Below are 13,160 nucleotides of genomic sequence, written 5' to 3'. Positions count from 1 at the left end.
TATGGATGTTAGGTAAGGAGTTGGGACTTCAAAATTAGGGTTTATGGGAAGCCAAGGAAACTTTTTGACCTATTTTTTCTAGGGTTTATTTTTTGATACGAAAATAGGTTGTAGAGACCCCTATTTATAGATTTTTTTTTGATATTTTTTAGATAGAGTTATTATTTAATTATAATTATTTTAAGTAGAGTTATAGTTTAATTCGAATTATTTTAAATATAGAGTTATAGTTAATTAGAATTCTTTTAGGGTTTTGACTTTTAGTCTCACTTGATTGACTTGACTTTAGGATTTTGACTTGAGTCTTACTTGATTGACTTTAATTTTAATTACGATTTCACTTTATATCAATTAATATTTTAATTATTAATTTCAGAATTTTTAATTATTAAAATTGTAAAATTACTGTTTTGCCCTTGGAGATGACTTTTTACGTTTTAAGTCGTTTTTCAATGTTCAAAGATGTTTTGAAAGCGATTTTTTGTAAGAAATTCAATGAGAATATTAATTTGTATCATTTATGAGATTTTTTGTGTGAAATGATCGTGAACTTTATGAGGGGCATTTTTGTAATTTTGTCAAATTTTGTGAAAATTGGCGAAATGGTTTATTTGATTTCGATTTGTTGTTCTATGTGTTTGAAAGGATTTTCTTAAGCATAATGTAGGCTCTAGGGATGTTTTGAGATTGGGGTATTTTGATAATTTGGTCATTTTTTAGTGATTTTTATCGTAAAACTTCTTTTTGTATGAAAGATGATGATTTCTATATTTTTGAGGTTATATTTTCCTAACGTAACGTAGATTCTACAATTTTGTTAATTTGAGATACCTCATTCGAATTTATGAAACATCTCTAGTAATCGAATAGAGCATTGGAATAATCATCCATCATTGGGAACCGTCGCGATAAGGTTGACGAGTTGATTAATCAGGCAAATGCAAAAATGGGGTGTCTACACACCTGTTTTGAACCTAATATTACTATCCAAATCTGAATCAGTTCACCCAATTTCCTTCATTCACTCGATTGATTTTAATAAGGCATCCTCACCATGCTAGAATGAGTTTATCTACCCTAAGGCATTGAAGGAATTGAAAAATAAAGAGATTATTAAAACAATAGGTTATTCAACATCAGACATGCTCAAATCAAAATATGAAGAGATAGTAAAAGTGAACGATCCCAAATCATCCATCGTAAAGATATCCAAAGTAGTATAAAGCCTAGCATTATGTCTCTCCATTCAGAATCATATCCCTGATTTGAGTTTTCTTTTTAGTATCAGTTGCGCCAGTTTCTAAATTCAGTTAGTCATTTTAGTTATGTTAGGATTTATTAATTTTTAAGCTTTAGTTGAGTTTGTCAGTCTATGTTTTTTTTAATTCCAATAAAATAAAGAAGCCTTCAGATTATCATGTGCGTAATAATGTGTTGGACATAAAATTTAACATTAAGGATGGCTCAGAGTTTACTAATCAAACTTGATAAATATTACAAGGAAAATGCTAAAATGATACAAAGTATTTACTACGATTCTCACAAGTCTAACGTGGGATGTTCACATAACCACAGATGTGTTTCCTCACGATAAGAGTAAAAATCATCTACGATTATGTATGCATGTCCATGTTAAAATTGTGAGAATCAGAGTAAATCCTATGGTCACCCCAGCACGACTCATATTAGAATTAAATAGGACACTCAAGAAGTGCAAAGTGGTACTGAAAGTGCCCTCGATCCGCGGGGTGCACGGATCCGCTTTTGACCCTTGAGGTTTGGGAGTCGCCACCTAGTTATTACGGTCTAGGAACCGATCAATGACTCTAAACGGATAAAAACTAATCTAAAACCAAGAAAACTGAATTCGGGGATCATATTACGGGATTGGAAGGTGTTAGGCACCAATCCCGCCCGGCCAAAGCCGATCTCTACTAAATTCTCAAGTAAATTACATTGCTAAAACCTAGATAAAAATAAATAAAAAAAAATACCTTTCCGATGCAAGGACTTTATTCCCTCAGATCTGACAAAAAGAGCTCCTTGTACCGTGCTCCCTTGCTTCGTTCTGTTTCCGGATTTGACTTCGGATCTCCGAGGCAAGGTATCTCCTTGTTTTTGAATCTAAACTCTTCAAGTTCGTTGAGGATTTGGGAGTGTTTTTAGAAGGCTTTTGGGTGTTTTCTAGACTAAAATTGAAGGATGGATGTTAGCTAAGGAGTTGGGACTCCAAAACTAGGGTTTATGGGGGGCTAGGGGAGCTTCTAGACCTACTTCTCTTAGGATTTATCAGTTGATACGAAAATAGGGTGTGAGCACCTCTATTTATAGATGTTTTTAGGGGTTGATTTGGATAGAGTTAGTGTTTAATTAGAGATCTTTTAATTAGAGTTGTGTTTTAGTTTGACTTGTTTTAGGTAGAATTGTGTTTTAATTAAAATTGTTTTAGGTAGAATTGTGTTTTAATTCAAATTGTTTTAGGTAGAATTATTTTTAAGTTAGAACTCTATTAGATAGAGTTATTATTTAATTAGATCTCTATTATGACTTTTGGTCTTATTTGATTGACTTTTAATGTTTTGACTTTAGTCTTAATTGATTGACTTTCAATATCTTGACTTTAGTCTTGCTTAATTGACTTTAATTTTGACTTCAGTCTCACTTAATTGACTTTAACACCTTGACTTTAGTCTTGCTTGATTTACTTTTAATTTTTGGAGAACCCCCCTCTAAAATATCTTTAATTCTTTGGACCCCCAAATTGAGTGGTCCTTAAAGAAATATCTCACGAACCCTCAACAATTTTGCCTGAGAGCCCGATTGATCGATTTTTTTAATTCAAAATTTTAAATTAATTTTATTAATGTTTCAATTTAATTATTTTAATATTTTATTTATTAATTTCGGATTTTTTAATTATGAAAATTATGAAATTATCGTTTTGCCCCCGGAGAGGATTTTTCACGTTTTAAGTCGGTTTTTAATGTTCCAGGATGTTTTAGAATCGGTTTTTCGTAAGGAATTCAATGGAAATGTTGGTTTGTATCATTTATGAAAATTTTTATGTGAAATGATTGTGAACTTTATGAGGGGCATTTTCGTAATTTTATCAAATTCTATTAAAATTGGTGAAATGATTTATTTGGTTTCGATTTGTTATTTTATGTGTTCGAATGGGTTTTCCTAAGCGTAACGTAGGCTCTAAGGTTGTTTTGAGGTTAGGGGTATTTTGGTAATTTGTTCAATTTTTAGTGATTTTTATCGTGAAGCTTCTTTTTTTATTTGCAAGATGATGATTTCTATGTTTCTGGGGTCGTATTTTCCTAGCGTAGCGTGGTTTCTAAGGTTTTGTCAGTTCGAGATACCTCATCCGGATTTCTGAAACACATCTGGTAACAAAATAAAGCAATGGAATACACATCCATCATTGGGAATCATTGCGATCGGGTTGACGAGTTGATTAATCAGGCGAGTGCAAAAATGGGGTGTCTACAGGTACTACATTATCCTTAGAGGACATGAGAGAACGATAAACTTACTAAAAAAAATTAACAGTGTTCTCGCGTAATCCTATGATAATATGTTAGTTATAAGCACCATGTTACCTTTTATCAAAATAGATTGTACCAAAATAAATCAAAACCTAAAATCAAGAGTGATTTTCAAAGTCAAAGATTATTGGTCAAAGATGATGCAGTTAAAACTATCGACAAAGATGTTAAGGCCCACAAGAAGGATTCATCATGTTTTTCACTCAAAAAAGTAAAGTTCTCATCAACCAAAGAATAAAAGATTTTCTCAAAGTTCTAGAAGAGTTGAACAGTCAAATTCAAATAACTCGATCATACTTGATTTCACAAAAGAATGTTGAAGGCAATTCATTCTTAAAAGAAGACCTTACTTGATAAAACAATCAAGACATCATGTTTCCAGAGCGTTAATCAAATCAAGTTGCATTTTACCAAAGGAGGCTTTCTTTGGTTAAATCATTTTCCTATCTTACCATGAAAAAGATAACCTTCATTAGCCCTTCATAGCCTATAAAATATCAATCTCCTATTCTTTCTAAATCATGTTAATAAACCTCGGGAGGAAAGTCTTGGTCTAAATTACATTTTGACTTGATTCCAAAAGAGAAAAGAAAAAATTAGAGTACATAGGCAACCTGAGTTACTTTAAGCTCGGTCACGTGAAAAATTATATATATGTATGGATTAAGATCCATATACACATAAAGGTACTCATAAAGCTACAACGTGTTTTGTCTTATATGGGCAAAAATGTTTGGAATGGGCTGATTTTTTGTGAGGATGATCTCTATGGTGAAGAGATCATCCTTGCCAAAAATCAGCCTATTATGAAACTTCTAGCCCCATGTTTACAAGTTGAAAAATTTTAGACCGTCCAATTTTTGTAAATAACTTTTGATGGAGTTAGAAGTTTTGGAATGTGATGATTTTTTGCAAGGATGATCCCCTCACCATAGAGATCATCCTCACAAAAAATCAGCCTATTTTGAATCTTTTTAACCATATAAGACAAAAACGTTGTAGCTTTATGAGTAGCTTTATGTGTCTACAGAACCCCACCCTATATATATATATATATATATATATATCTCTTAAGGAAAGTGTCATCCAAAAAAAAAATTCCTATTGAAAGGCTAAAACAATAATAATGACAAACTAAGGGAATTGGAAAAAAATGAGACTCAAAAGAATTAAAAGAAAAACAAAAGCCAAACTAGGGATATTAAATAAAAAAATAATATCAAACTAGGGGCATTTTAGGAAGTCAAGCCTTATACCTTTTCTTTCTAAACTATGTCCTAAGCCCACATATTAATTCTCCTGAATGTTAATCGATTTGGTTAAGGTACAGGGAACCAAAAGAGTTGTTGAATTGAATATTCGAAATCATCAAGAAAAAAAATAAGCCCGCTAAGTTGAAAATTCGAAAGGGCGACTTAGACAAGAATTAGGACATAACCATAAAATAAAATAAAAATCTATCAGGTTAAAAATCTAAAAAGGCAACCTAGGCAAAAGTAAGATACTCCAAAAAAAAAGGAAAAATCTGTTAGGTTGAAAACTTGAAAATGTGACCTAGACAAAAATTAGGACATCAAAAAATGAAAGGAAAGATCCTGTCGAGAAGAAAAATTCAAAAGGAAGTTTATGTAAAAACTAGAAAATGTAAGAAATTATTCAAGTCACAATATTCATTTTTCAGTCAAGAACTCACATCTGATAAAGACAATGTTGAAATCGACGAAAGTCGAAAGTCATCTTAAATATGTCGAATCTTTAAGAGTATATTTACTTGTCCAAGTGTTCGTCAAAGAAAAATGTAGAATCGTCGACCACTTTGAAGAGAAGGATTTTCTATTCTAATAATTATCAAGATTAAGTTCAGCTTAACCACTTCTCAAAAGAAATTAGAAAAATGACCAATTCCTTTTTACATATGATAATCTTAAGAGTCTTGAAAATTTAAAGGAATGTTAGTCCTTATATCTGTCATTTATCAAAGTCCATAATTTCTCGACCATACTTTCCAAGTGCAATCTATTCCATCAATTTCATAATCAATTTCCAATTAGAAACCAACCTTGAAACTAGGGGCATTTAAAAAAATAATTGTGATTCCAAAGTTTTAATTCTTAATCACATGATCAAAAAGGAAAAATTTACTCAAAAGATTAAAAGTCCGATGAAACCCAATGATAATTATGAATCTAGATATATGATAAGCTAATAAAGGCCCAATCCCTCAATTTTTAAGCTCAACGATATTGAGATTCCAATTAACCCAAGCTCGGGAAGTGTGGTTTCAGTAAGTTCGAGGTCGAGAAATAAGACTCGAACTTTTTGAATCATAGAATATGAGTTCAATTAAGATTTTAATAAGTTCTTACAAACCTTAGCCCGAGAAGCGTGGCTCTTGTAACTTCGAGTCCAAGAAATGAGAATCAAACTTTTTGAATAAAAAAATGTGAGTTAAAGTAGGATTTTAATAAGTTACTGCAAAATCCCAGCCCGATAAGCGTAGCTCCAATAAATTCGTGTCCGAGAAACAAGACTCCAACTTTTTGAATAAAGATTTTAATAAGTTCCTGTAAACCTTAGTCCGAGAAGCGTGGCTTATGGCACCCCACCAAACGCTAACACAAATCCTTATGTCAGATTTCAAGGTACTAGGTGGCACTTCTAAATTTCGGCATGGTCTCTTCTGTTTATGTTAGCATTTCAAGGCGTTCAACCTGCATATGATAAACGACATACAATCCTGTATATAAACAAATAAAATATAATACTAGCGGAAGCCTATATACGGTTAATAAAGTACGATAGATCAGAGTGAGAATGAAGAAAATTTATATACATGATTATACAGAGATTCCTCACTCTAACAAAATTCCTAACACTCAATACATAATCTAAAATACCTCCAGATAAATTGATACCACTAAGGGATATAGCCCTAATACTTACTAGGTAATGGACTCTAATCGTCTATCTGACCCACCAGATGGTCCACACTCGCTGGTTTTACATCCGTCTCGCCCACTACAGGTTCTGAAGCTAAAAAAATAGGAAGGAACGGGTGAGTAATAATGGTTACCCAGTAAGAAAACAAATAATTTCTACTAATAACCCCTCTTAATATGAACGAATAAACATACTGAATCATTTTAAAATATACAAAATTACAGAAGAAACTACGATTAACTGGTACATATAGCCAGGGATGAGCAACTAAATATTTTAAAACTGATATTACATCGATCAGCAGTACTCATTATAATACATTCTCTTTTTATACAAATCTAATTGATCAAATGGAAATATTAAACGTGCATTTCATTTTATGTATCAAAATAAGACAATAGATACATAATATACTATGGTGGAGTATTGGAATTAGAGAGTTGGGATTCACGACTGGATTGCTCCCAGTCGGGACATGATGTTTCATAATAAAGTAGTAGTTCCTGATTTTGTGGCTGGTCGCTGTTTACCACACTTACGGGATCATTTATCCAGCTCAGGCTAGTCATCTAACATGATCGTAAGCAATGGATCTCTTTTCGATGTGTCAGAACGTTCGACTACTATAGATTGTTAGTGATCACTGACTAATCATCTTCGTCTATGCCTATCAAGCGTGCATGTGATTCTCAAATATACAAACCATTAGTATATGACCACCTTTACATTACAAGCTCACTGGTAAAAATAGAAAGGAATAACCCGGATTCTAGTTGTGACTCCACTCTCATACGCGTCCCATACTACGTATGAGCTTGGTGGTCCCTACTGTATATCCCAAGATAGTACACCACTCCGGATGATATGACGCATTATCCCTTCAAGCATTCATATACTCTTTAACAACTCATAAAATAGCTATATATATATATATATATATATATATTATTTTTATTTGAAAATAAAAGAGAAATTAACAATACAAGGTTGAGAATGAATATCCAATTTCCTACCATGCAACTGTGACCAGCCGGCCTAAAATAAATAATGGAACGGAAACGTAAACAGCGCCTTACGCTAACAGAAAGTAAATAAATATGCAACCAGTAACATTATCCCTGGACACATGTTCACCAACTTACACACAACACAACAATGTAAAATGCAGACATCATCCCTCGGGTGTGATTCTGACATTTTACCGTTTCCATACCTTTTTTTCCTTTTTTCGAATTTTACAATTTTCAATCTCTCAACAAAATATCTACTTTTTGATATTCATCAGCTCAATATGAGTTAATTGAATATTAAATTAGTTTTCTAATTATGAAATTTATTTTTATTAATAACATTGAAAAAATACAAAATTTAAATCAAAACAAGGTCCGAGCGGTGCACAGGACGCAACTGAAGGAAATAACCCGTTGAAATATCCTACCCACGTATAATTTCTCATAAAATATAATTAAGTATATCAAATATATAAGTTCTAGCATGAATTTGAAATAATCAATTGAATTCTATATTTTTGGAAACTCACCACAAAATTTTAATAAAATCCTAAATGTAATTTTCACAATCTATGGTTACCAATAGAATAGTAAACGTTTAATTTTTTTTTAATTACTAAGAAATTAAAATATTTACAATAGCTTCGTCAAATTTTACAAGAAATAAAAACTTTTAATAAACAATCAAGAGAATTGCTATTAACACACCAATTTTTTACTTGTAGTGTATCTAGTTATATATGAATGTTTAAAAAAAATGATTAGTGTGTCATAAGTAAAAGTTGTGATGTTAATAAGACCTCTCTAAATCAAATTCTTTAATTAGCATAGGACCCACAAATAAAAAAAATTATAGGAAACAAAGAAATGAGATTCATTGGAAATTTGTTTTCGTTGAATTCGGCATGGGGGCACACCAACCTCCTCTAAAAACTCAAGAAAGTCAACGTTGGCAACTAAAACACAAAAGAAGAAAAATAAAAATAATTGTGGAGAAAACAAAATTAAAATTCAGCCACATATGGAAGGCTAACCCACGCTTATAATTATATTATATATTATATTGGTCGGACCCGCCAACTAATTCAAAAAGAGACATAAGTAAATAATAAAATATAAACTAAAAAGAAACAAAATATTGTGCCTGTTGGAACCTTTCCTTAACACCCAATGGCAACCTCACCCACACATGCAAATGGTGTTGTCGTCGAAATACTTTTCTTGTTTTAGAAAATCACAATAATGAGTATTCTCTCTAAAAATATCTCTCTAAAAATGAAAAATAATGAAGAAAAACTTTGAGTCTATAAAATCCACCATATCATTGTAGAAATGAGGAGGAGAAGTTGAATTGGTCTGTGTACATTATTCCCACCTCTCTATCTCGTACAACCTAATTTCTCTCTATTGTGCAAATTGTACCTCTCTTGCAACATTCCTACTTTCCAACTCTCCCAAGATGGAATACTGAATCAAGTTGGAGTCATTGATCGGTCCACGGATTTGAAGGATTACCTCTTGTGGGAAAGACCACCAATGTTCTCAATCTCAGATTATATGATACTTTGAAAAAATCTTAAGCAACCAATGTTATCTCCTTGTTTACATTCACATAAAAAAAATTAAAAGGTAAGCTCTCATTCCATTTATCTATTGCTATGATATGGTTACTAATCTTTTTCTTCATAGTAGGGAATAGGAGAATCCAATTTTAATGGATTGGAGATCAATATTTTTTATTTACAATGACACCTATTCTTTATTTACTTATTCTTTTTTTATGTTATTAACTTAAGCATTCGATTTATATTTGCGCATGATCTATGAATTACCGCTCTAATATGATTTTTTGCCATCGGATTGGGTACCATTATGATTGGTTTCTAATGATATTCTATCGATAAATTTCATGCAAGAAAATGAGCATGGTATCGATAAATTTTATGATTACTTTGTGCTAAAGGGTGGATTTCGAATTGACATAGTGTTGGACAAATTTGTTTGTTAATGTTCTCTAGTATTTTCTAATAATTGCCCAATTTGATATGAATTGATAATGATAATTGGACCGTACCCTTGGCCATAGTCTTCCTCATTTGACCTGAGGGTTTTTCTTGGATAGTGATAAAGATCGATCACCTTAATCAGATAGTTTTAGTGTCTAACACCTTCTTATCTATTTGGGAGTTATTTATGGTTCCTAGACCTAAATCTAGGTGGTGACTCCCTATTCGTTATAAATTCTCAATTTACCAATCGGACGCTTTTGTTATTTAGTGAAAAGGGGTCGAGGCAATTTCAAGGGAGTGGTGTGAAACCCCAATAAAGTCGGTTCTTCTTAAAACCTCGAGCATCACTTTATGATGTAAGTGATACGAAAATCCAGTAAGGTCAGTTTTCCTTGGACCCGAGCATTACTCTATGAGGTGAGTGGTACTAAAACCCAATAAGACAAATTCCTCTTGGACCCTAGCATCACTCTATGAGATGAGTGATGTGAAAACACAATAAGGTCGTTTCCTCTTAGACCCAAGCATTACTTTATGAGGTGAGTGATGCATTTTTTAGGCAAGGCAATAAGGTCGATTTTGAACTAGCCAAATTTTACATCTAAGGGAGTAAAACAAATTTTAACGAAGTTATGAGGTCGGAACTACATGATTCGAGTTGTTCGACAAATCAAAAAGGAAATGAAGCTAGTTGCTTGCTATCATAAAAGTCGACAAATCCATAGACATAACAAAACAAACTTTCATTGATATAAGGTCTATTACAAAAAAAAAAAGATTTACAAGAGAAACAATTTCTCTACAAGGTTGACATTCACAATTGTTGATGAAAGAGAGTCAGTATTAGTAGGCATCGGGGGAAGAGAAGGAACAGTTGGGGGATGAGAAATCGTCTAGAAGTTGAGTAGGCCGACTTCCAACTTTGAAGTTAGTTTCCTCTCTTCTTCTAGGGCATCCTCCCATTCCTTCACATTCTCGTCTAGCTAACGTTGGAGGTAAGCTCTCTGCTCCTCTAAGGCCTTGCTGTGCAATCTTTTTTGCTCCTTAGCCTCTTTCTTCATCCAATCCAATCGACCTTCAAAAGCTAAGGTACTCTAAGCCAGTTGATTTTGCAGACCTTCGAACTTATCTTGCAAATTTTTTAGCTGACCCCTTAAGGTCAGAATTCTCCTTTTCTTTTGCTTCCAAGGAATAACGAAAGGATATAGCACCCTTAAGCACATCCGACCTACTCCTCAAAAGGGAAAATAACCCGTATTGGACCTATAAAACAAAATTGATTAAGGCAATACTGATCAAGAGACTTAAAAAAAAAAGAGGGGTGGCCAAATAAGTTACCTGAGTTATCTGACTATAGAGGCCATCCATGAAGGATATCAGATCCTTCTCTAGAAGGTAAAAAGTCATTTTCTTGTCACCAGAGAAAAGACTTCCCTTTATTAGACCTCGGGCAACCTTGGGGTCAGACAGAGATGACACCTCAAGGGGAATCCTCACTATCATAACTTTCTCTTTGGGGAGAAGCTCTTGAGGAAGAATACCCTCAGGTCATCAAGATCCTTCAGCATTAACATCTTGGTCAGTAGAAAAATGATTTTTCTTTTGTTTTTTATTTTGATAATTAGAGCTGGAATGTGCCACCGGACCTACCTAGTCGTCGCCTCTTGATTGGGAGTGCGTTGGAGGCAACAGATGGTAGAGCATGAATTAGAAGAAGGCAGGATGGATACAGGCATAAGGGGAGCCTTGGGTAGGGTGCTTGCGCGGAAAGGGTTTTCAGGTAATTAGTTGAGAAGACATTTCTTCCTCAGATTTTAAGTTAGAATTTTCATGAGAAAATGAAAAAGAGGTAGTAGAAGAAATAATAGTGGTCTAGAAAAGACGAGACAACCCTCCCCCCGATTACGGAAGGGTAGTAAGAGAAAGAGTTGAAGCAAGAGAGATGAGTTTGTCTTTGAAATCTCTGATCGCAATGATGGATTCAAGGACGAGAGTGAAAGGGGGAATCTTGTCCTTCACACCTACAGGAATCATAATGGCAAAGTAAATTAGTCGATCGGAGTACGCATAAAACCAATGAAGAACATATTGATCACCTTTACCCATCCAATTAAAGTAATGGTTATTTAGGTCGGGTGCGAACTGGCCCTTAGCATACTCTCACGAACCCATGAGCTTGACCAGGTACAGGAACCATTCCTTATCAGTCTTGGATAGTTAGATTAGTATCTTTCGACTTTGTCTCTTTATCAAATAAAAGAATCTAAACCATATGGGGGTATTGGAGAGCTTGTATTAGGCCCGAATATCGACTAGTGCGAGTCTTTGGTCCTCAAGGAGATGGGTATTCATCAACTCAATCATGAAGATTAGGCGAAATAAGTTTCCTATCATTTGACTGGGAGATTTGTCGTAGAAATCCAGTATTTTGCGGGTCAAAGGGGACAGGGAGACCCTAAAACCTGCCTTGAACTAGCCCTAAAGGATAACGGTTGTGTCTTTCTTCCAGGTCTCGTCAGGGCTTGGAAAGTCACACCATTCCATGGCTATGAACTCTAGAATGAAGTAAGTAGCTCGAAAGTCTTCCATGGACAGTCTCGTAGGGGTGTAGGGTTTTTTACCCATGTAAATTTGGGGGTTTCTTAATAGAAAAATGCGAGGAAAAATTATAAAATGGAGTGGGCAAAGAAGGTACCTTGAACAAAAAGAAAGAAAATGAAGATGGACAGAATTTTGGCTGGAAAATTCAAACGGAGAAGGTTTCAGAGAAAAATCAGTAGCACTTCGATACAAGAGATAGAGAAAAGTGAAAATACGGAAGAAGAGAGATGTATTTATAGAGGGAGAATCCGCACAATCTGTATTTAATCCAAGGGGCATAACTTGTTACATTCGAAATTAGGTATCGTAGCAATACGTATTATGGTGAAATCACACAAAGAAAAGGGATAAACAAGTGATACACAATTAGCACCGACGAGTTCAACTGAGTTGACTCACCTAAGAAAATTCACCTAAATGGTTGATTTTCGAAATCCAACCCAAGTCCCTTTTTTTTATTTTTTATAACAAACTATTTTATCTATATCGTTACCAAAATAATAAGAGTATACTAAAATCTACCATTCAAGTAACATTACTAAAGAGGCGAACACAAATTAATAGGCAAAGAAGCAGAAAAAAAATAAATAAAATGCAAAGCTTACTGCATGCATCAAAATCAGCACACTTCCACTTGTGGACCCAACTTTTGAAAGGCTATTGTTAGAGTCCTAAAATCGAATAGGACCATAAATTATTTCAAAACTCGAATTCTTCATCTCGAAGAACTTTCTATGCAATCTCTTTATCCTCCTCATCAAGAACAAAGTCCTTGGCGCGAAACATATAAAAAATATTGCCAAGTAGAAAGAGTGGCTCACAATTTCCTCGGCCGTGTTACTTACCCATTGATACTTATACACACAAATCGTCATGTACATGATAACTCTCGTAAAATGCAAGTACCCAATCACAACAAAATATAATTTCTTGAAAAAGTGTTTAAACTTTGCCAAATTCCTTGCAGCCTTCCCATCCATTTTCAAAGTTTCCTACAAGGATCTGACCGACCAAACGATGGGGAATATAATCGCGCAACAACACATAAT

The sequence above is a fragment of the Akebia trifoliata genome, chromosome 4, assembly GCF_017979445.1.
Source record: "Akebia trifoliata isolate Shusen 1 chromosome 4, ASM1797944v1, whole genome shotgun sequence".
In the NCBI taxonomy this organism is placed as follows: Eukaryota; Viridiplantae; Streptophyta; class Magnoliopsida; order Ranunculales; family Lardizabalaceae; genus Akebia; species Akebia trifoliata.
This window is presented reverse-complemented; position numbering follows the sequence as displayed.